General features: G+C 34.9%; 1 pseudogene; it reads left to right on the forward strand.

The window, feature by feature from the left end:
• Positions 1 to 23,618, forward strand: part of LOC141414746 (probable ATP-dependent RNA helicase DDX43 pseudogene) — a 38,422-nt pseudogene that overhangs the window by 12,212 nt on the left and 2,592 nt on the right.

Genomic DNA, 23,618 nt, shown 5'->3' on the forward strand with positions numbered 1-23,618 from the left:
ATAGCATTGAATCTCTCTCTCTCCATATATATATATATATATGTATATATACTTGTAATTTTGACATCTTAATAATATTAAGTTTTCTAATTTATGAACATAGGTGTAACCCATTTTTTTATATCTTTAATTAATTTTAAAAAGCATTTTGTAGTTTTAATTGCATAAGTCTCGCCTCCAAAGAGTCTTATTTAATCCATCTGGTATGTGGCCCACAGATGAGAAGATTATAGTTACTCAGATGAGTTTAGCACCTGTGGTTGATGCCTGTAACCCTAGCTACTTAGAGAATGAGATCACGAGGATTGTGTTCTGAGCCCAGTCTGAGCAAATAGTTCACAAGATCCCATCTCCAAAACAAGAGCAAAATGGACTGGAGATCCGCTGGAGGCTTTGCAAGTGCAAAGCCCTGAGTTCAAACCAGAGTTCCACCAAAAAAACCCCAAAAGTTATTCAAGTGAATTTTTTATGCACAACCAAGTTGAATAATCACTGATCTGAGATTACATATTATAGCTACTGACCCACTACAATATAGAAAATATTTTCAGAGAGTGTTCTCAAATTATTGGCTAGAATGGGTTATTTTTGAAAAAAATTTTAAGCACTAGGTACTTTTTGTCTTAAGATTTTCTTTGGAAAAAGTGTAGAGAACTCCATAATTCAGAGAATTAGTATATAAATAGGCCTGAAATTCACTAATGCTATGCTATTCTACATATCTGAGATGGAATGGACTATGATGAAGAATTGCTTAGCATTGTTCTTCAAAGGATGATCTGAGTACTCCCTGTTTTAACCAGACTTTTTTATTAATAAATGAAGAAGTGAAGAAATAAATAAATGACATTCCTGAATACTTCTCCAAAATTGCCAAAGTAGGAATCCTGAATATGGGGACTACACACGTGTGTTTATAAGCTCCTTGGATGATTTGAATACATACTAAAGTTTGAAATATATTGATGCAAGAACTTTACCTTTCCTTAGCAGTTAAACTGCTCTCTTCTAAACTAACATTTTAATATTTCATTATATTTATAAAAGTAAAGTATGCAGCCATCTGAATATGAGAATGTAAAAAGGAATACTTGACAAAAAGGTTAAATCAATTCAGTATTATAAATTAGTTTGCCCTGAGAAAATTCAGTGCCAAATAGTTGATTAAAAGGAAACTCGGGACCTTTGAAATATTCATAGAAATATTTTACACTTACTAAGAGATTGTTAGAACTTTGCAAATTTTGATGTTATAAGTTTATTTATAAAAATTGTGTGTGTGATAATTTTTGTATGCAGAATTATTTTTCCCAATCATTTATAAGCTAACTTTAAAGAAATTCAGAAAATTCCAAATAGAAAAAAGATAAATAAAATAAAAGTCTTTAAAGGGGTAGGTTTTTTCAGAGATAACATTACTAAAACTCAGAAAATAAGACAGGTAAAACTTAAATTCCAAACTAGATCTTTGTTAATTTTTTGTCTGGTGGTCTTTTTGTGTCTTCCTCTCTTTCTCGGACACCTTGTAATCAATCTCCAAATTCTCTTGAATCTAATTTCAAAATATTTTATTTCAGACCATTGTAGTCAAAGTTACCCTGTGATTTCACATGGACTATTTAGTTTTTCATGTTAATGTAGTAACTTCCAATAATTCATGCTTTACCTTTTTTAACCTATACTCATAAATGTAAAATTTGTACATATTTTTGGAGTTCCAGTTGATGTTTTGATATGTGAATATACTGTTCTTCAAACTACCACCACATTCATGGGGGATATTATTCTGACACTTTAGTTTCACTTTGCTTTTGTCTGATTTTATTATCAAAATAATATTAATTTCAATAAATGAGTTGAGGAATTTTTCAGTTTTCTAGTTTCTGCAAAAGATTATATCAAATTGGTATCATTGTTTTAAATATTTGTTAAAATTCTCCAGGGAAATTTGAATTTGGAGTTTCTTTTTATGGTAGTTTTCAAAGTAAGAATGCAAATTTAAACTCAGTACTGCCAAAAAAAAAAAAAAAACCCACAAGTTTATATTATGTGAGCAATATTAATTCATGATTTTTGAGGAATTGGTTTATGTCATCTTAGTTCTCAAACTTACATATACAAAGAGAGATTTTTGGTAGTATTCCCTTGATATTTTTGATCTTTGAAAAAATCTAATGATATCCATTATTTCATTTTATTATTAGAGATTTGCATTTACTTATTTTTCTTTGTGATCTTGTTAGAAACTTGACAATTTTATAGATTTTGTTTGAAAAAGTCAGTATTTGTTTCATTAATTTCCCCTATTATCCTCTGTCTTTAATTTTATTTACAAGTTTTACTGCTTTATTATTTCTTTCATTCTGTTTGATTTCAATTTATTTTGTTCATTTTTTAGGTACATGAGATGGGAATTTCAATTCAATAATTTTCTTTATACAGATGTATTCATTTAGTGTAGAAATTTTCTTTTTCATATTTCTTCAGTGATGTGTCACAAATTTTAAGATGTATTGTCATTTTTATTCAGTTCAATGGACACTTATCTCTCTTGAGATGCTTTCTATAATCCATGCATCATTTAGAAATATATGTCATGGTTTTTCTATCATTTTTGCAATAAATGATTTCTAATTTATTCCATCGTGGTCACAGGACACATTCTGCATAATGTAAATTCTTTCAACTTTCTTGCAATTTCTATTATGATCCATGACATAGTTTATCTTGGAATAAATTCCACGAGAACATGAATAGCTCTGCTGTTATTGAGTGAAATGTATAATAAATAGTGCATCCTGGAGAGGAGTCCAAGATAGTGGGTAGCTGAGGGATGCAGAAGTCCTGAGCCTTACAATATCAGAAAAATACTTCAAATTTATGGTAGCTAGACTTGGGTAATTCTGTTTGTTTGTTTGTTTGTTTGTTTTAGCCAACAAAATTACCACCAACACATAGAGTGCACATAACGTTTAATAACAGACCCTTAAAACAGCTTTTAATTGTACATAACAGCTGGGGAAGTTTGGTGCCAGTTGGGACTGGCACAACCCTGATCTGCCTAGGGGAGAGCCACCATTTTCCCTTTATTTATTTATTTACTTATTTACTTACTTATTTATTGAAAAAGCTGAGGACTTTAGAACAAACTGTGCCAAATTCTGTGACATTCTGGACCCTGCCGGACCTGACCTAAATCGGCCAGAGTAAATTTGCAACCCTACCACAGTGAACAACACAGATCATCCACCTTCAAGGGAACCACAAAAATCTAGCACAGCTGATGGGCAGAAAGCCCCACTCCCAACAAAACTGGTCTCCATAGACAGTATAATTCACCTCGGCCTGGCAAGGGTGGGTGAGATGATGAGCTGACCTCCTGCAGTTTGGGTGGGCCAAAGCCTGAGCTTAACTCATGGGAGTGGGGGTGGTGCACAATGCTAAACTAGCCTATGGGGGAGAGGATGACCTGCAAGATCCAAATTGGCAGTGGAGCAACACAGCTGTCTACCTGCCACCTTGAAGAATCTGGTACTGAACTGAAAAGTGAGAAAACAGAGTTCAATTGCAACTTGGCCTGTGAACAGAAGAGACCAGTGACTACTCACAAACCAGCCTCCTGGCAGGAACACATCAGAGATCCAGCCTGCAACCAGATGGCCCATCACACCAAGGAAACACTAGGCTCAAACACTTTGAGCCAACACCCCCCAAAGCTGTCTGAGTAGGGAGGAGCAGTGTACCAGTATACCAACCTTAAAAAGGGAAAGACACACTGAGAAAGTCCCTGTCAAAACTACCAGTACCTGGATTCGAAGTCTAAGAAAAAAGTTCAGACCTTTTAGCTAACTGATTTTTTCCCTTTTTATTTAGCGTTTTAATTTCTTTTCTTATCTTTATTTTCACTCCCTTCATTTTCTGTCTTCTTTTCTGTACTATAATCTATTGTTACCTACGTCCCTCTTCCTTTCTGTCTAAATATCAATCTGCTTAGCCCACTCTTGCACCAATTTACTTTCTATCTCCCAACTATTTTTTCTGGACTTTTCTTTCATTCTCTCTTCTTTTCTCTATCTTCCCCTCATCTCCCCCTACCATTAACCCTACTGCCCCTACCTCCTTTACTCTCACCACTTCCTAAATAGTCTGCCATATAAAGTGTATGCATTACTCCCATCCTTTCTACACCTCTGCAATCCCTGACAAAAGCACCCTCCCCCACAACAACTGAACTACACCTTAACGCACACTAGGGTATTATTACCCTATAACTCCCACACCTTACACCCCTTCCCCTTTCAGTTCACCCCCGTCTCCTGCCTTCTCCTCTAGCACCATCTTTTTAATTGACAAAGTATCTATCTCTTCTGTCCAAACAACTGTAATTCCCCAATACTCACTGCTTAGAGATCGTATCACCAAAGAGTTCTCTATATATTATTTAAATAAATTGTCTGGTAATGAATCTGTGAATTTGTTATTGCTAAATTATACCTCCTGTTCAGGGAACAGAAGTAGCACAACAACCTAGATAATGACTAAGCCATTCACTTAATAATTAAATCAAGGAAAAAAAAATATGATAAAAAACCCCAACTAGCCAATCAACAACATAGAAGCAAGGAATAAAAGAGAAAACAAAGAGAGGAAGAAAGCAGGGGAATATAACTCCTCAAAAGATTAACAATAATTCAATAAAGGATTTAGTGAAAAATGAAAGAAATGAATACCCAGTTGCTGACCCAGATATAGTGACGATAAACATGGCCAATGAGCCTAATGAGGAGCTTAAAGAGGTGCTCAAACAGGAATTGGAAAAGAAGCTCAAGAAGGAGCTTATAAAGGAGCTTAAAGAAAACACACAAGACAACTCAAATAATACCAAGAGAACAGAAATTAAAAAACAAAAAAATCTTGAGAAGATAACAAAACAATTAGTAAAATCAGAAAGGCCTTCCACAAACTCTAAAATAAGGAGATTATCTTAAAAGAGAGAGAGATGTATGAAATAAAGAAGACAGCACAGCATATGAAAGAGGAGTTTAACAAAGATATGGAAAATCTCAGAAAAAAGAATCATAGAAATTCTGGAAATAAAAAGTTTCCTAAATCAAACAAAAGATACAAGTGAAAGCCACTCCAGCAGACTAGAACAAGTGAAAGACAGAATTACAAGACTCAAAGACAAAATAGATATTAAGAAAAGCACAGAAGAATTCTTACACAAAAGATGCAAGAGCAATTCCATCACAAGAACAAACTTGTGAATCATGTGCATAGAAGAAGAAGAAGTGCAAGCTAAAAATGTATGTAATATATTCAATAAAATAATAGCAGAAAATTTCCCAAATCTTGAGGAAAAAGATGCCCATTCAGGTCCATGAAGCATCCAGGACATCAAAAAGACATGACTGAAATAGAACCTCTCTACAGTATATTATCACTAAAACAACTAGCCCAGAGAATAAGGAAAGAATACTGACAATTGTTTGAGAGAAAAATCAAATAACATATTAAGGTAAACCCTTCAAAATAACAGCAGAGTTCTCAACAGAAACCTTAAAAGCAAGAAGGTCATGCAGTGAGCTATCTTGAGCACTGAAAGAAAACAATTTCAGTCCTAAGATACTCTACACAGCAAAGCTAGCATTCAAAACTGATTGAGGAATAAAAGCCTTCCATGATAAACTAAAACAATGTATGACCACCAAATCACCACTACAGAAGATTATAAAAGGAATCCTACACACAGAAGATGAAAACAAACATAGCTGTGAAAGGACAGGAAATATTAAACCTCAAGAGAAGACCAAATAAGTAATCAGAGAGTAGCATAGAATTAGCTGCACACACACAATTCCTTAAGAAAACACACAAAAAAAACCCTAAATAGCAGGAATCACCACATACTTCTCAATATTAACACTGAATGTCAGTGGATTCAACTTTCCCATCAAAAGATATCAATTGTCAAACTGAATTAAAAAGGAAGACCAACAATTTGTTGTTTACAGGAAACCCACCATAATGACAGAAAAAAAACAAAACAAAATACTGTCTGAGAGTGAAAGGGAGGAAGAAGATTTACCAAGATAATGGCCCTTGAAACAGGCAGGAGTAGCAATACTTATAGCAGGTAAAGTGGACTTTACACCTAAATTAGAAGAGACAAAGGTCACTTCATACTTATAAAGGAAGCAATACAATGAGAGGAAATAACAATTATCCTGCACTGAATGTCAGTGCACCCAAATTCATTAAATTCACATGAATGGACTTAAAATCACATAAAGACCCCAACACAGTGGTTTTGGGAGACTTGATATTCCTCTATCACCAGTAGAACATCCACACACACACACAAAAAAAATCACCAAAGAAATTCTAGAATTGAATGACAGCATAGATCTAATGGACCTGACAGGTGATTCCATCCTGCAACAGCACAATACACATTCTTCTCAGCAACCCATGGAACTCTCTCTAAAATAGATCATATCATAGGTCACAATAAAGTCTCAACAAACATTAGAAAATTGAAAAGTGTCCTTCATACTGTGTGACAACAAAACAACAAAAGTAGAACTCAAAAACAAAAGAAACACCAAAAAATACTTAAACAACTGGAGCTGAACAACACATTGCTCAATGGTCAGTGGGTCATATAAGACATAAGGGAGGAAATAAAAAATTCCTGGAATTTAGCAAGAATGAAAGCACAACCTATCAGAACTTATGGGGTATAGCAAAGGCAGTGCTAAAGGGAAAGCTTATAACCATGAATGCATATATTAAAAACACAGAAAGATCTAAAATAAACTTCCTAATTCTGCATCACAAACTCACAGAAAAATAAGAACAAGCTAAGCCCAAAACAAGCAGAAGGAGAGAAATAATTAAAATAAGGGCCAAAATCAATGAAACCAAGACCACAAAAACCATACAAAGAATCAATGAGACAAAATCTGGTTCTTTGAAAAAATAAATAAAATTGACAAACCCCTGGCAAATCTGACTAAAATGAGGAGGGAAAAGAACCAAATTAATAAAATCAGAAATGAAAAGAGGAGATAACAACAAACACCAAGGAAATCCAGGGAATCATCAGGGGCTACTTTAAGAATGTATATTAAAATAAGTCAACATATCTAGAAGAAGTGGACAAATTTCTAGACACATATAACCATCCAAAATTGAACCAGGAGAATATTAATTATCTAAACAGATCTATATATACAATGAAATTGAAGCAGCAATAAAAAATCTTCCAAAAAAGAAAAGTCCAAGACCTGATGGATTCTCTGCTAAATTCTATCAGACCTTTCAGCAAGAACTAATACCAACACTCGTTAAACTTTTCCACAAAAAGTAAAAGGAAGTATCACTGCCAATCTCATTCTATGAAGCTGGTATTACACTCATACCAAAACCAAAGACACAACAAAAAAAGAGAATTACAGGCCAATCATTTTAATGAAAATATCCTCAATAAAATACTGGCAAACTGAATACAATAGCCTATCAAAAAGATCATGCACTATGACCAAGTTGGCTTCATCCCAGGGATTCTGAGATGGTTCAACATATGCAAATCATTAAATGTAATACAGCACATTAATAGAAGCAAAGACAAAAACTACTTGATCATCTCAATAGATTCAGAAAAAGCCTTCAATAAAATTTAACATCTTTCCATGATAAAAGCTCGGATGAAACAAGGACTAGAAGGAAAGTACCTCAACATAATAATGGATATATATATGATAAGCCTATAGCCAATATCATACTAAATGGGGAAAACACTGAAACCATTTCCTCTACAGTCAGGAATGAGACAAGGTTGCCCACACTCTCCACTCCTATTCAACATAGTCTTGGAATTCCTAGCCAGAGGAATAAGAAAGGAAGAAGAAATAACAGAAAACAATAGGTAAAGAAGTCAAATTAGCATGATGTTATACCTAAAAGACCTGAAAAACTCCACTAAATAAAAACTTCCTAGACAACATAAACAGCTTCAGCAAAATAGCAGGATTAAAAAAATCAGTGGCTTTTCTATACACCACCAATGAACAGACTGAGATAGAATATAGGAAAACAATTCCATTTACAACAGCTTCAAAAAAAAAAAAATCAAATACCTAGGAATAACCTTCACAAAGGATGTGAATAATCTCTACAAGGAGAACTACAAACCATTGAAGAAAGAAATCAAAGACTACAACTACAGAAGATGGAAAGATTTCCCATGCTCATGAAAGGTAGAACCAACATAGAGAAAATAGCTATATTACCAAAAGCAATCTACATGTTCAATGCAATTCCCATCAAAATTCCAATGACATTCATCACAGAGATTGAAAAATCTACCCTGAAGTTCATTTGTAAATACAAAAGACCAAGAATAACCAAGGCAATACTGAGCAAAAAGAGCAATGCTGGAGGTATCACAATACTCGACTTTAAACTATACTGTAGAGATAAGGCAATAAAAGCAGCATGGTACTAACACCAAAACAAATATGAAGACAAGTGGAACAGAATAGAAGACCCAGATATGAATCCACACAGCTGTACCCACCTAATTTTTGACAATGATACCAAAAAAATCATGGAGAAAAGACGACTTTTCAACAAATGTTGAAGAGAAATGGGAAAAGTGGGTATCTGCCTGCAGAAAATCGAAACTGTTAGGAAAAACGCAGCTCACAAAGAAAGCTCATGAGAAAAGTCTCATGTCCAAGAGCAAGGCTTAATGGCAGGCTCAAACTGCCAGGCTGGCCAGGGAAAGATGGCGCAGACCAGACTTTGAGCTAGGCATGGCTTTTATAGAAGAGGGAGCTTGAGGAAGTTAGTACATTCGCGGGAGTCTCTAGTAAGGGTGGAGATTGTCTTAGAGTGTGGGAATTTCTGTTTAAGCGTGGGGCTGACATTGGGGGTGGTTCCATTTCTCAAGTGAGGCATGAGGATAAAATGGCCCCCGAATCACAAAATGGCAACATTATTGTTCTATCAGGAATTAGTCTCATGTCTTTCACCTTGTACTAGTATCAACTCAAAGTGGATTAAGGACCTTAATATCAGACCTGAAACTGAAGCTAGTGCAGGAAAGAGCAGGGAATGCACTGGAAGCAATAGGTATAGGCAGATTTCCTTGGTAGAACTCAAATGACTCAGTAACAAAGTGAAAGAATTGATAAATGGGACTGCATGAAACTAAAAGCTTCTACACAGCAAAATAAATGGTTTCTAAATTGAAAAGATTGCCCATAGAATGGGAGAAAATCTTTGCCAGCTATACATTAGACAAAGGACTGATAGCCAGAATATACAGGGAGATCAAAAAACTAAACTCCCCAAAAATCAGTGACACAATGAATAAATGGGCAAATGAACTGAACAGACCCATTTCAAAAGAAGATGTCCAAATGGCTAAAAAACACATGAAAAAATGCTCACCATCCCTGGCCATAAATGAAATGCAAGTCAAAACCACATTAAGATTCCACCTCAAATAAAGATGGTGGATAGCTGATGGATCCTGGAACTTTGATCTGCATGATTTCATACAATTACTCCAGATTTTTGTGACAGCAGGGATCGGGTAGTACTGCCTTTTCTGCCAACTGAAGATACCTCCAATACTGAGGGGGCACATATTTTTAACTAACCCTTAAACTAAATTTTCAAAGCACATAACATCCTGGCACAGGGACACATGACTGCTACCTGACCTGCCTGTTTGCCATCCGGGAACAGCTGATGGCAGTAGAGTCAGATAGCCCTGGCCAATTCACTGCTTTTTTCTTTCTTCTTCTCTTTCTTTTTCCCTCTCTCTTAATTCCCTCCTGCCTGGGTCAGTAAAGGCTAAAACACAACACAGAGCACAAAGACTTGCAAGCATCTAGGAATACCAGGACCCACCATAATACATGCAGACACAAACCTGACTGCTGCATGCTTGTGCAGATCTCTCTTTCTACTTTAGTGTATCTGCAACCTCACAAACAATAACACAATACAGAGAAGTGAAAAAAGAAAGTTGCTACAAGCATCTGGGAAGATCAGGATCCACCAAACACAAGCTGACACAAAACCTCTGTCTGCCACCTGCCTGAGCTGCCCTGTAGCTGACCTATTCTCAACCAAGTGAATCTACTTACCTGCCAGGTAACCACAACACACTGTTTGTGAGGGAACCTCATACTTTAGCACAATTGGGGAGCCAATTTCATTCCCTGTAGATAAAAATGGTGGCCAAATACATGGAGTGAATATGTCTCCTCTGACTCTGGGGGAGGGGCAGAAAGCAGAGCTGAAAAAACCCGTGTGGGGTGAATCAGCAGTCCCTGTGGAGAAACCCAGGCTCTGCACTGCCTTAAATCAGGAGCAAGCTGAAACTGAAAGTCTCACCAAGAGGAAAGCTCTTTTCTAACTCACAGACTTGCCCTGTGAGTGGAAGGGGCTGGTGACTGCTAATTTACCAAGCCCTCACAGGACTACTTCTGAGAAGAACCTGCCTGGTCTAGAGGACCCACCCTCCTAAAGGGAACACCCAGAAATGAGCCCCCCCCAAAGCTGTCTGACAGGAAAGAGCAACACTCATTGCCATGCAACCCAACATTGTGACCTTAAGAAGGGACAGTCTTGACCAAATCCCCTACAAAAAAAAATTAAAACATCACCACCTGAACTTGGATTCAGAGGAAAGACTCCAGAATATTCACAAAAATTATTATATATATATGCATAGCTTTTTATTTTACTTTACTTTTATTCCAGTTTAATTTTTTTAGTTTTATTTCTGTTTATTTTTCATATTTTATATATTTATTAAATTTTTCATTTTAACTTTAATTTTCTTCATTTTTTTCTTCCATCTTACAGTTTCCTAAGTCCCTTCTCCATTCTGTCCTGACACTAACTTGCTCAGGCCTCTATTGCTTCACTTACCTTTCTCTACCTTAATTTTTTCTTTCTCATCTCTTTCCATCTTCTACCATTCCTTTCTCTATCCAAACAACTCTTATCCCTGTAACTGCCATGGATTGTAGATAATGTTATCAAGGTGCTCACTACATATTGTGTAAATAACTGATCCTGAATTGAATCAGTGAATTTGTTATTGCTAATTTATACCAACCAGGCAGGGAACAAAAATAGCACATCAACCTAGTTAATGACTAAGCCAGTCATAGCACAGTAATTGAGTCAAGGGGAAGATAACAGGTAATTAAAATCCCTCAACTTGCCACTCAGTGCCAGGAGCCTGCCACCACACACTTAAGTGAATCCCAGGTTTTGCTACTCTGCTGGCACCAAGAGGCTTCCCTATCTACAGAGCACAGAGGCCCAGCACTCACCACTGTCCCTGACATCAAGAGAGCTTCTGCTCTCCTGTCAAAAAGCAAGAATGCCAGACTCCTCACTGAGGGGAGGAAAGCTATAACCTACTACTCTGCAGGCAGCACTAGAAGCCTTGTTCCCACAAGGTACACAGAAGCCAAGTGTTTGAAAAGATTAACAAGATTGACAAACTCTTAGCCAACATGACAAAACGGAGGAGGGAGAAGATGGGAATTAATAAGATCAGAGATGAAAAAGTGGATGCAACCACAAATACCAATGAAATCCAGAAAATCATTAGAGAGTACTTTGAAAGCATATTCAAGTAAGTAAACTTATATCTCAATGAAATGCATACATTCCTAGAAGCATAAAACCAACCAAAATTGAGCCAAGAAGATTGTTTACCTAAATAGTCCTATTACATCCAATGAAATTGAAGCAGTAATACAGTTTCCCTACAAAGAAGACCTGAGGATGTGATGGATTCATGCCTCAATTTTACCAAACCTTTATAGAAGAAGTAACATCAGTACTCCTTCGAAGGGATTGAACAGACCAAAGTAAAGCACACCCACATTGGGCATGCACTGATACACCCTGTTGAGCATCAACTCAAACATTAACAATGAAAATCAGGACTGCTAAATAGGCACAGTGTTTGCAAGGAGGGGGTGATACCAGTGGGAGGGGAGGAGGATGAATGAGGGAGATTAAGGTGAGGGTATATGGTATATGGACTTCATATACCTATATGAAACAAAACTAAAAAACCTCTTGCAATTGCTTTAAGTGGGGTGGGGAGGAGGTTGAGGGGGAGAAACAATGGGGCAATGTAACTAATGTATCATATAAGTTTAATCTGAATTGTCACTATGAATGCCCCCATATGATGAGTATATTCCAATTAAAATTTATTTTATAAAGTTCCACCTCACTCTTGTTAGAACAGATCAAGAATACAAACAACAAATGTTGGTGAGGATGTGGGCAAAAAGGAACCCTCATACACTGCTGGTGAGAATGTAAGCTAGTAGTAGTCCCACTATGGAAAACAGTATGGAGGCTCCTCAAAATCTAAAAATAGATCTGCAGTATGATCCAGCAATACCACTCCTAGGGATGTACTTGAAGGAATGTGAGTCAGCTTATAACAAAGGAAGCTGTACACCCATGTTTATTGCAGCACTATTCACAATAGCTAAACTATGGAAACAGCCAGGATGCTCCAGTGCTGACAAATAGAATAAGAAAATGTGGTATTTATATACAATGAAATTTTATTCAGCCCACAAAGAAAAATGAAATTTTATCATTTGTAGGTAAATGGGTGGAACTGGAGAACATCACCTTAGTTCTAACTTCTTAGTGAAGTTAGGCTTATATGATCAAAGCCACGTTTTTCTCTCACATGTGGAATATTGACCTACTACAAATACAACATTATGAAAAACAGGTTACACTAAGGGGAGGTCACATATGGAGAAGTAGGGTAAAAGAAGAAAACTAAGAAAATAAATATGGTTGATATACTCTCTACACAAGAATGAATACAGAATTTTTAAAGCTAAAACCACCATAAGAAAGAGACTGAGGTAGAATGAAGAAAACTAGAGGAAATGAACTAATTTGGGTTATAGTGCATACATACATGGAAATATCACAAGGAAATTCCTTGTGTAGCTTCTGCTCAAAGAAGCAAAAATGTCATTTTTTTCTTTTTTCTTCTACAAAACCAGAGAACAGGAAGGCAGAACAGGTCCTGCTGGAGAAAGGTTGTTATCAGTGGGAGAGGGAGGTAGCAGAGAAAGCAGGTAGCAGGGTGAATATAGTGCAAATACTCTGTACAGATATATACAGATGCAAAAATGATATTTGTTGAAACTATTTCATGAATGGAGGGAGGGGAGGATAAAGGAGAGCAGTGGAGGGGATGAATTAAAGTATGATTTTGTTAATGCCACAATGTACCCCCACCCAGCACAACAATTAAATAATAAATATTGCAACCTGTTGGTTGATGGTACAGAAGCTTAATTCCTGTGTTTTATTATTGCTGATTTAATGCTCACTAGCTATAAACAAGGATGAAAATGTTTAGGCTTCCTAAACTTTGCCAACATGCTGGCAGTCAGGATGGAGGTGGCCTTGTTAAAACTTGGTGAGGGTAAAAGTCTATTTCCTATTGAACCTTTACTACTATAGGAGAGGGCAGGCCACAGTGTTTTGTGGTTTTGTTTGTTTGTTTGGTTGGTTGGTTTTGAATGTAATGTATTGCTTACGTTTTGAAAGTTTTCTGTATTACTGGGCTTCCCTTTTCTTTTTCCTCTGTCTGGAGAGAGCAGGCCATTCATGATTTTTTTGTCTGCACCCATTAGTAGTTCTGAGTTGCCAAGTTTTTCTAGCACCCTACCAGGGATACATGATATAAAAAGAAAACTGAGGGAATGGACCACCCTGTCATTCTTTGTGTCCTTAGATCCTGAGCTAGTTTCATAGTTTTATGTAACTTCCATGTCTTTTATTTGTTAGGTTTAGCCACATAAATTGTTTTGAACATCAAATAGCAGAAGTAATATATCCAAGTGCTGAGATGAAGCTATTAGAGCAACCAAATGATTTCATCACTGTTCCTTTCATCATAAGAATGTAACATCCAGAATACAAGGCCTGGAGGTGTAGCTCAAGCAGTAGAGCACCTGCTTAGCAATCATGAAGTCACATGTTCAAACCCCAGATTACAGAAAAACAAAACGACGACAACACCAAAAAACAATTCAATGTCATTTTGAACAGAAGACAGCATAGAATAGCATTGTAGTCAATCTATTGCTGTCGTGTAGTATCAGTGAGAAGAAAGAAAGATTTTTCTTCTTATTAGAAGCTACTGAGATGTTAGGATCATTTGGTTATCACAGCACAATTCAGCAGACATGATTGGCATACCTCCATAAATAGTCACGACCGCCTCACATTTTTAACATTGTCAAAAACTCTTTTTATTATAACCCATTCAGGAATTGTTGATGTTATATTTGATAATAATATATACTTTTTGACAAAGAGTATTTGATGTATTGTATCAAAAACAAGATATTTATTTTTCTAATTTCTACTTTTTTGGTACCAATCTGATTTACCAACATCTCTCAAACCTTAACACCAGTAGAGCTAAGGGAAGTTATCTGCAGCCTGTCACACATACACATACATACTAACAAACACACGTATAACAGACATATACACACAAAGAAATGGTGACGAGAGTAAAAAAACAGAAAAATGTTTTCTGTTTTTAAATCTAAAGATATAATTAATTTCTACCAAGTTCAATTAAAAATATCCTAAATGAATGCTCCTGATTTTGTATTTTGAGAGCTTGAAAGAAGAAATGCCATCCACAGAGCTTCAAATACAAGGATCAAAAATATTTTTATAGAAACTTTTCCTATATGTGTGTTTTTGCATTGTAAATAGATATCTGATATGAAAATGAAATAGGAAAATCATATTTCTTATTTTATTTTTATGCAAAAATACTACTTCCTAAAAATAAACTAAATAAATATAAATTATGTTTCCCAAACCACAAGTAAAATTTTAATGGAATGGTATAGGAATAAATAATATTTTGAGATTATAAATTATTGGTCACATGACCAAACAAGTATCCCATTTGTGATCTAGCAGGCCAATACTTTATGGTATATCTATATATATACATAAATATATACATATATTTTGTCATTACTGGGGTTTGAACTCAGAACCTCATGCTTAGTAGGCAGGCACTGTACCACCTGAGCCACTCTGCCAGTACATTTTTGTGATGTATATTTTCAACATAGGGTTTGGTTTTGAACTGTGATCCTCTTGATCTCTGCCCCCTGAGTAGCTAGGATTACAGGTGTGGGTCACCTGTGCCCAGTTAGTCTTATTTTTTTCAATAATTTCTGCAAAACATATATGCTTGAGTCCCAAACATATATAAAAAAGAAGTGAGATCCAACTCCCATAGATTATTTTGTGTGATGAGAGTATGTTTGCATTCAAGAAATACTCAAATTACCTATGAGTCTTTAAACTTAATTTATGTGAAATCACTTCCTTTATCTGCAAGTCAATGAACGCTGTGTTTAGTATAAATTTGACCCTTGATATTATCTATGACAGAAAGACAAGTAGTACAAATTGTATAGTAATGGTTATCCTTGAAATTAACATTCAAAAATTTGTGTAGTTGCTCTAGTACAGAACATATATTTGTATATAACTTGATAAAAATGTGTTTCCTTTAAGTAAAGGCATTATACCATCAACTAGATTCTTTTCATAATAAAATACTAATAATTTTACTGCTAAGTAGCACATGTGTCAAAAGATACCACAATCTTCTGAAAACATCTAAAGAAGCAATCATAGACCTTTAAATCAAAAGGTTTACTTCTTTTCCCTATTAGAATATACTTATAGGTTAATTCAAGATTGTTCAAAAATTATGCCAGGTGCTGGTAGCTCATGCCTTTAATCCCAGGTACTCAGGAGGCAGAGATCAGGAGGACTGTGGTTCAAACACAGACATGGCAAATAGTTCAGAAGACCCTATCTTGAAAACATCTTTCACAAAAAAATGGCTGGTGGAGTAGCTCAAGGTGTAGGCCTCGAGTTCAAGCCCCAGTACTACAAAAATTGTCCAAAATGCAGGTCTTTGAATATTCAGTTTTCAACATTCAATGAAATGACAGCAGCAGCAGCTAATCTAGAAGATCTGAAAAATGAATGGAACAAAACTCAAAGACAGTTATTTTCCTAACAGAGGAATTGAAAATGTGGAGTCAGGGTTGTTGGAATTGCTAAAAAGAGAACTCTTCAAAACATCTGTATGTAGATGATAAAACTCTAACAGAAAACATATTTAAGATATAAATTACATAACTGAGAAGGTAAAAACAAAGTGAGAGCTAGGTAACAGTGAAAGACTTGGCCACTGATAAGAGAAATGTTACATCATAGTTTTACTAAGAAAAACAGGCATAGAATCATGCAGGATAGGTGAAGATTTAGCCTTAATATTTGTAAGTTGAAAAAATTCATGTAGAATTCATTATAATTTCTTATTAAAAATAAAACAATTCATTAAGTGAGTGAGGATAGGAAAAGTATGTAGGAAACATGAAATATTTATCTCAAGAAATAAATTCATAGCATTGCTGTTACATATTCTGTGCTACGCTAGCATAATAGTGTCAATTTAAGAATTTAAATCATAAATATAAAGAGAACTGAAACCACAGTTTTAGGCCCCAGATCCAAACTCTAGACGTTCCACATGCTACATCTCGCCACTCACCAGAATGTCAAATAAAGAGATAGGTACTGGTGAAGGGTAGAGAAAGAAAGTTTATTATACAGCAGCTTGACAGCCACAGGAAGAAGCAAAGTCAGCACCTCAGCCCATCTTCAGCCATCTTCAAAGTAAAGACATGAACTCTAGGTTTAAAAAGAGAAAGAATTGGGCAAAGGTTGAAATGTATGCACAATTATTAAACAGCCCTAACCATAAGGCCTGTTTGACCATTACAGGGGGTTCTTGAGAAGTTGTTATCACTTAAGGGGAACAATTTGGTGAAGAAAGAGTAAGTCATTGTTGCCTGCTGGATGGCCTTTCCTATGGAGGTCCAGCTTTTCCTTTTCTTGGGAGCACTTTTCTCCATCCTTTCTGATAAAGATGTTATTGATCAGTCTTGCCCTCCCTGGATTCCAAAGTTACTGCAGAGAGAGTAGCTCAGAGTAAAGAACACAGATACAAAAGTAGAGACAGAGATTTCAAGCTTTTTTCTTGTTTTTTACTTAATTCTCAGAGCGTGTTAAGGAGTCAGTACTTTTCAGCAAAAGCAGTTTTGAAGTACTGTTAAACTAGCCTACTCGGTTATGTGATTCCCTTCAACATATATAACCATTCTTATACATTACCAGAAAAGATAAGACTAATGGGACAGTCACAGATAGAATTTTTGTAAGGAATTATATTTTAAAGTGAGAAAGGAAGAAGAAAATTGAGTCTTTTTGAGGGAGTAATTACAAGGAGAAGCTATAGATTCTAGAATTGATAGGGAGGGAAAGAAAATCAGCATACCATATCATAAAAAAGAAAAAGATAACAGTAATGATTTTAATTTTCATGATTACTCAAATAATTTAAAATAAATAAAAAAGGTTTGGTTAAGCTTATCTAATTGTCAAAACCTTTGAAGAATTCAGAATCAATAGTTAAGGTCTAATAGAAAGAACATTTACAATTCAACATTCATGAATTAGAACTCTCAGCAAACTAAGAATAGAATGAATCTTCCTCAGCTTGATAAAGGACTACTTGAAACCTTAGCTCACATTATACTTAGTGGTGAAAGACTGAATGTTTCCTCCTAAAATCAGGAACAAAAGAAGGACATCCACTTTTGCAGGTTCAATTCAATTTTGTACTAAAAATTATAGTCTGGGTATAAGGCAAGGAAGAATAGAAGTGAACAGATTTAAGAGGGAGAGGTTATAAAAGGTTAAAAGGAAATGTTTGAGGGTGATGGTTATGTTATCCTGAATGTGGTGATGGATGAACATACCTATATCAAAATTTATCAAATCTTAAGGATATGTGCACTTCATTAGATGGCAATTATAACTTGATAAAGTTGATGAAAAATAAACCAAATAAAAGAATCAAGGTCTAAATTGTCAAAATACCAACTAAAATTTCTTTTCAAGATGTAAACTTTTTATTACAACATTTGAATTCTTTCTATTACTTTGAAATCTCGGGTCCTTGCTCATTTTTTAATTGCCTAAAAACATTCTTACAATCTCTATTCATTTGAGCTTACAGCACACTTAAAAATAATGTGCAAACCAAATTACAACAGGAACTTTATCATTTTGTCAATATCACAATATAAAGCACAAAATGCAAGCAGGTGGAAAAGGTGTTAATGGGTTTTTAGAAAATACATGCATAAAAATAACCTCAAAACTTTATTATTATCAAAATTACAAGAAGTACAAACATTTATGCAGCTACATCAGAATGCAATATGTTGTTCATTTACATCTTAACAGTACTGAATATGTTTATTCCTTAGTTTAGCCAGCCTGAGAGAATTTTCAGGCATTGCCTCTTTTCTTTTTTCACATTAACATAATGTAGGGAAATGTACTTTTAGAACTTTTATGCTATAATCTAAAACTTTACACATCAAACAATTTCCTTAAATAAGCCATCAAGCATATAAATCACATGACTCCACAGGTAACTTAGTGTTACTGAAATATATTATCAAAAGTTTTTCTGGTAATTAGGCACAAATCTGTGTGATCTATTAATGATAGGTGCCCGTCAGTACTAGAAGTTGTAATTAGCAGTAGATGTCATGAACCTCTCCCAATGCCATTTCACTTGGCATCTAAAAAATAATGACCCCAAACTCTGCTGAAAAAATAAATACAAGTCCTGGCCAATTTGAGCTAAAAACATTTTTTGTGAACATGTTTATTTAAATGCATTAAAATCAGGAACATCATGTTTACTCATTTCCAATAGTGCATATTATATCCCAGACATCATGTTAAGTGTTTACCTAGGAAATAATTCTTTCAATCCTCATTGAAACAAAGCCTCTAAGAGGTAGATAATAGTGCTATTCCAGTTTTAGCAGTGAAAACTTTGCTCAGGGAGGTTAATGTAAGGGACCTTACAGGGTAGATTCCTGTAACTCACCCTCTACCCTTAATTCATATCCTGAGAACCTAATCTTCTGCTTCAGAATATGAACTTATTTACAAGTCAGGGGGGTCTTTTTAGACATCATAGTTAAGATGAAATCATACTTGAACAAGGAGGGCCCCGAATCCAGTATGACTGTTATCAAGGCAGATTTAGATACAGACATATGCACAGGAAGAAATCCATTGAACAATTTAGGCATAGAAGGTGGTGATGCAGCAGAAGCCAAAGAACACCAAAGACTTCCAGAAAACTACCAAACTAGGAGTAAAGCATAAAACAGATTGTCCCTCAAAACCCTCAGAAGGAATTTGCCCCATTAACACCTTAATCTCAGACTTTTAGCCCCAAGAACTATAAGTAAAAAATGTTCTGCTATTTAAATGCCCAGTTCAGTACTTTGCTATGACAATTCTAGCAAACCAATAGAGGAGTGGAATACTGACATCTGGCCTCCAGATGTGTGGTCTGTTATGGAAATCCAGCCCATATGAATTGCACTGTGATTCTGTGCTAGAAAAAGGCAAAAATCTGACTTGTAAAAGGTGGAACATAGAAATTAATCATAAGGAAAAATTCTAATAGCAGGAATGTACTTGTATACAGCAGTAAAAATAATAGAAAGTTCAAACATTTCGAATGAAGAATAGCTAGAGGTTTCTTCTGTATTGGAGACTAGATTGGAAAAAGGAAGGGAGAGGATCCTAGTGGAAAGTATGAGCAATTAAACTAAAAGAGTGGTAGAATTAACTTAGAGAAACTCCACTTATTTTTCAGACATATCTAAAAGTTGAATTGTGCCTAAATCCTGACAAAATGAGAAGTCCAAGAAACAGGAAAAAATACATTTTATACTAAAGTCATGAATGCGGCTAGAATTATAGTAAATTGTCTGTCACAGAATAGCTCTCATAACCTCAAGTATGGATGATTTAAAATTTCAGACTTATTGACCTAAAAAAAGTCAATGTCCTCCTCAAATATCTCACATTGAAAAAATAACTTGCTCTGAGAAATCTGGTGTGTCAAAAAAAAAAAAAATCACTGTTAACATTTACTGTTGCCCAAAGAAATCTAAACCAAATGTAATACTTTTTACTATTTTGTTTAGTTTTATTTTCTATTTTGTTTAGATAGAGAAGCTACTATATGCTTTCTGGAAGTATGAACATTTTTTCTTTGAAAAATAAGCTAATATCTGAATAAATGTTTACCCAAATTTGTAGGAACTTGGATATATCTATGAACCAGCTCCAGCTCCATGACAGAGTTCAGTAATGTTCTTACATTAGTATTAAAGCAGAGAGACTTGAGATGAAGATTAAGAATGTTATTGATGGACAATAATGTTGTGCTAAGTTTAACTACTATGTTGATGCCCTCAGGGTCCAACTCAGGTGGTCTCCAGCATCTATCTGAATTCAGATAGATGAAAGAGTACTCGAGTCTATGTACCTGTGTATATAAGACTGGCTCTGGTAGTCAATAGCTGTACTCCTAATAATTCTTATACAATCTTTACCAACTGATGCTTCATTATCTAAAACTATGCATCACTTGATAAGAATTTTAGGGTACAGGATGCTCTTCCTTCCTTGAAGTATGTTGTTAATCCCTATACTGCTTCAGTTCTTGACTGCACTATTAATAAGGTAAAGAGGGCAATTTCAGACCTGGATAAGAAAGATAGGAAGATGATTTTCTTAAAAGTGGACATAAAAAACTCAAAAAACAAACAAAGAAACAATAGAAACCATCATCAGTAGACTAGATCAAGCAGAAGAAAGAATATCAAAGATTGAAGACAAGGTCAAGGAAATATTGAGTTCATATGGAAATAAAGAAAAAATTTATGAGCAAAATATCAGGAACTTTGGGACATGAACAAATGACCTGATTGAGAAGTACAAGGGGTGAAAAGAACTAAGACACAAATAAAAAGCATAGAAAATATATTCAATGAAAAGACAGACTCTTTCCCAAATTATGGACATCCAAGTACCGTAGTAAATCAGAACTACAAATGGTCATGACCAGAAAAGAGCATCTCCAAATCACATTACAGTCAAAATATCAAGAATATGGAAAAATAAACATTATTGTAAAGCTGCCACAAGAAAACACCCAACATACTTATAAAGGCAAAGTCATCAGAGTTACATTAGAACTCTCAACAGAAACACTAAAAGCCAGGAAAGTGTGAAATGACATATTTAAAGTTCTGAAAGTAGATGACTGCCAACCAAGATTACTATATAGGTCAAAGTTATCCTTTAAAATCAATGGAAAACTGAAAAAGTGACTCAAGTGTTAGAGTGCCTGCCAAGCAAGCCTGAGGCCCTGAGGTCAAGCCCAACTACCCCCCCAAAATTAAAATTAAAATCAATGAAGAAATGAAGACCTTGCCAGATAAGCACACATGAACACAATTTTTTGACCATTAAGCCAGCATCGCAGAACATAAAGGAATCCTGTGCACAAACAGGAATAAAGACAGTAAGAGTGATAGTAAGAGATCAGAAAAACAAATTTCCTGAGAATAATTAAAACATGGAAATTAGGAAAGAATCAGACATGTTCAATGTTGTACACCAACAAATTCCTAAGATGAATAAGGATGAAAGAAAAGAATAAAACCTATATAATTCAACCAGAGAAAAAACATTAAAATTATAAGAATCATAAGCTACATCTCAATAACTCTACACGCTACAATTAAAAGAAAGGCTGAATAATTAAAAGACAAGATCCAACTGTTTGTTGACTGATATTGCATAAAAGTAGAAGCCAAAAGCAGGCAGGAGTAATTACATTCATATCCTACAAAGTAGATTTCAAGACAAAATTAGAAGAGATAAAGAAGATCACTATAAATTAATAAAGTGAACAATTTATCAAGAAGACATGAAAATTGTAAATACATGTGCACCAACTCTGGGTGTACACAGTTTCATAAGACAAATGCTACTGAAGAGAGGTCTAAGTATAATAATAATGAGTTGACTTCAATACTCTATGTTCACTGATAGATAACCTCGACAAAAAAATCAACAAAGAAACTTCATAGATAATTACACAAAAGAATAAATGAACTTAACTAATATCTATAGAACATTCTATCTAGCACCTACTAAGTATGCATTCTTCTCAGCAGCCCATGAAAATATCTCCAAAACAGATCACACTTTAGGCCATAAGCAAGTACTAAAAATACAAAAACATGAAACAATTTATTGTATTTCATCATATCACAATGAAATAAAATTAGAAATAAATAGCAAGAAAAACTACAGAACTTATATAAACAGAAGGAGATTGATAAATACATTTTTGAATAATCACTAGATATTGAAGACATTAGGGATGAAACTACAAAAAAAAAATAAATAACTGAAAATTGAAATACAATTTGCCAGAACCTTTATAATACAGCAAAGGCAGGGCTAAGAAGAAAGTATATAATGATAAGTGCTTATATTAAAAATCAGAAAGATCACAAATAAATAACCTAATGATACACCTCAAAGTCTTATCAAAGCAAGAACAAGACAAAGAGAAATAGCAGATAGAAAAAAATAATAAAAATCTGGGAAGAAATTAATGAAATGGAAACTAAAAGCACAATATACAGAACCAATTAAATAAGTAATTGGTCTGTGAAAAGATAAATAAGATTGAAAAACCCTTAGCAAAATTAAAGAAAGAGAGAGACATCCTCTAGAGAATAACTGGGGAGTATTTGTGGACCAAATTCAACAGCATATTATAAAGATAATACATATAAGGAAGTTGTTTGCATTACACGGAAAGGAAACAGGGATGTTTTGACATAAGTAGATCAACAATTACAATAGAACATGTTAATAGAACCAGTGACAAAATCACATAATCATCTTAGATTCAATTATATCCTGTCAAAAATTCAACACTGTTTTATGATAAAAGCCCCAAGGAAAACAGAAGAAAGCATCAAAGGACTGATAACCAGAATATATAGGGAACTTAAAAAACTAAATTCTCCCAAAACTAATGAACCAATAAAGAAATGGGCAAGTGAACTAAACAGAACTTTCTCAAAAGAAGAAATTCAAATGGCCAAAAAACACATGAAAAAATGCTCACCATCTCTAGCAATAAAGGAAATGCAAATTAAAACCACACTAAGATTCCACCTCACCCCTCTTAGAATAGCCATCATTAGCAACACCACCAACAACAGGTGTTGGCGAGGATGCGGGGAAAAAGGAACCCTCTTACACTGTTGGTGGGGATGTAGTCTACATTTTTCCAGAATGTAAACTCTGGAAAAAAATTTGGAGGCTACTTAAAAAGCTAGGCATTGATCTACCATTTGATCCAGCAATACCACTCTTGGGGATATACCCAAAAGACTGTGACACAGGTTACTCCAGAGGCACCTGCACACCCATGTTTATTGCGGCACTATTCACAAGAGCCAAGTTATGGAAACAGCCAAGATGCCCCACTACTGACAAAT

This window comes from Castor canadensis, chromosome 12 (assembly GCF_047511655.1).
Source record: "Castor canadensis chromosome 12, mCasCan1.hap1v2, whole genome shotgun sequence".
NCBI lineage: Eukaryota > Metazoa > Chordata > Mammalia > Rodentia > Castoridae > Castor > Castor canadensis.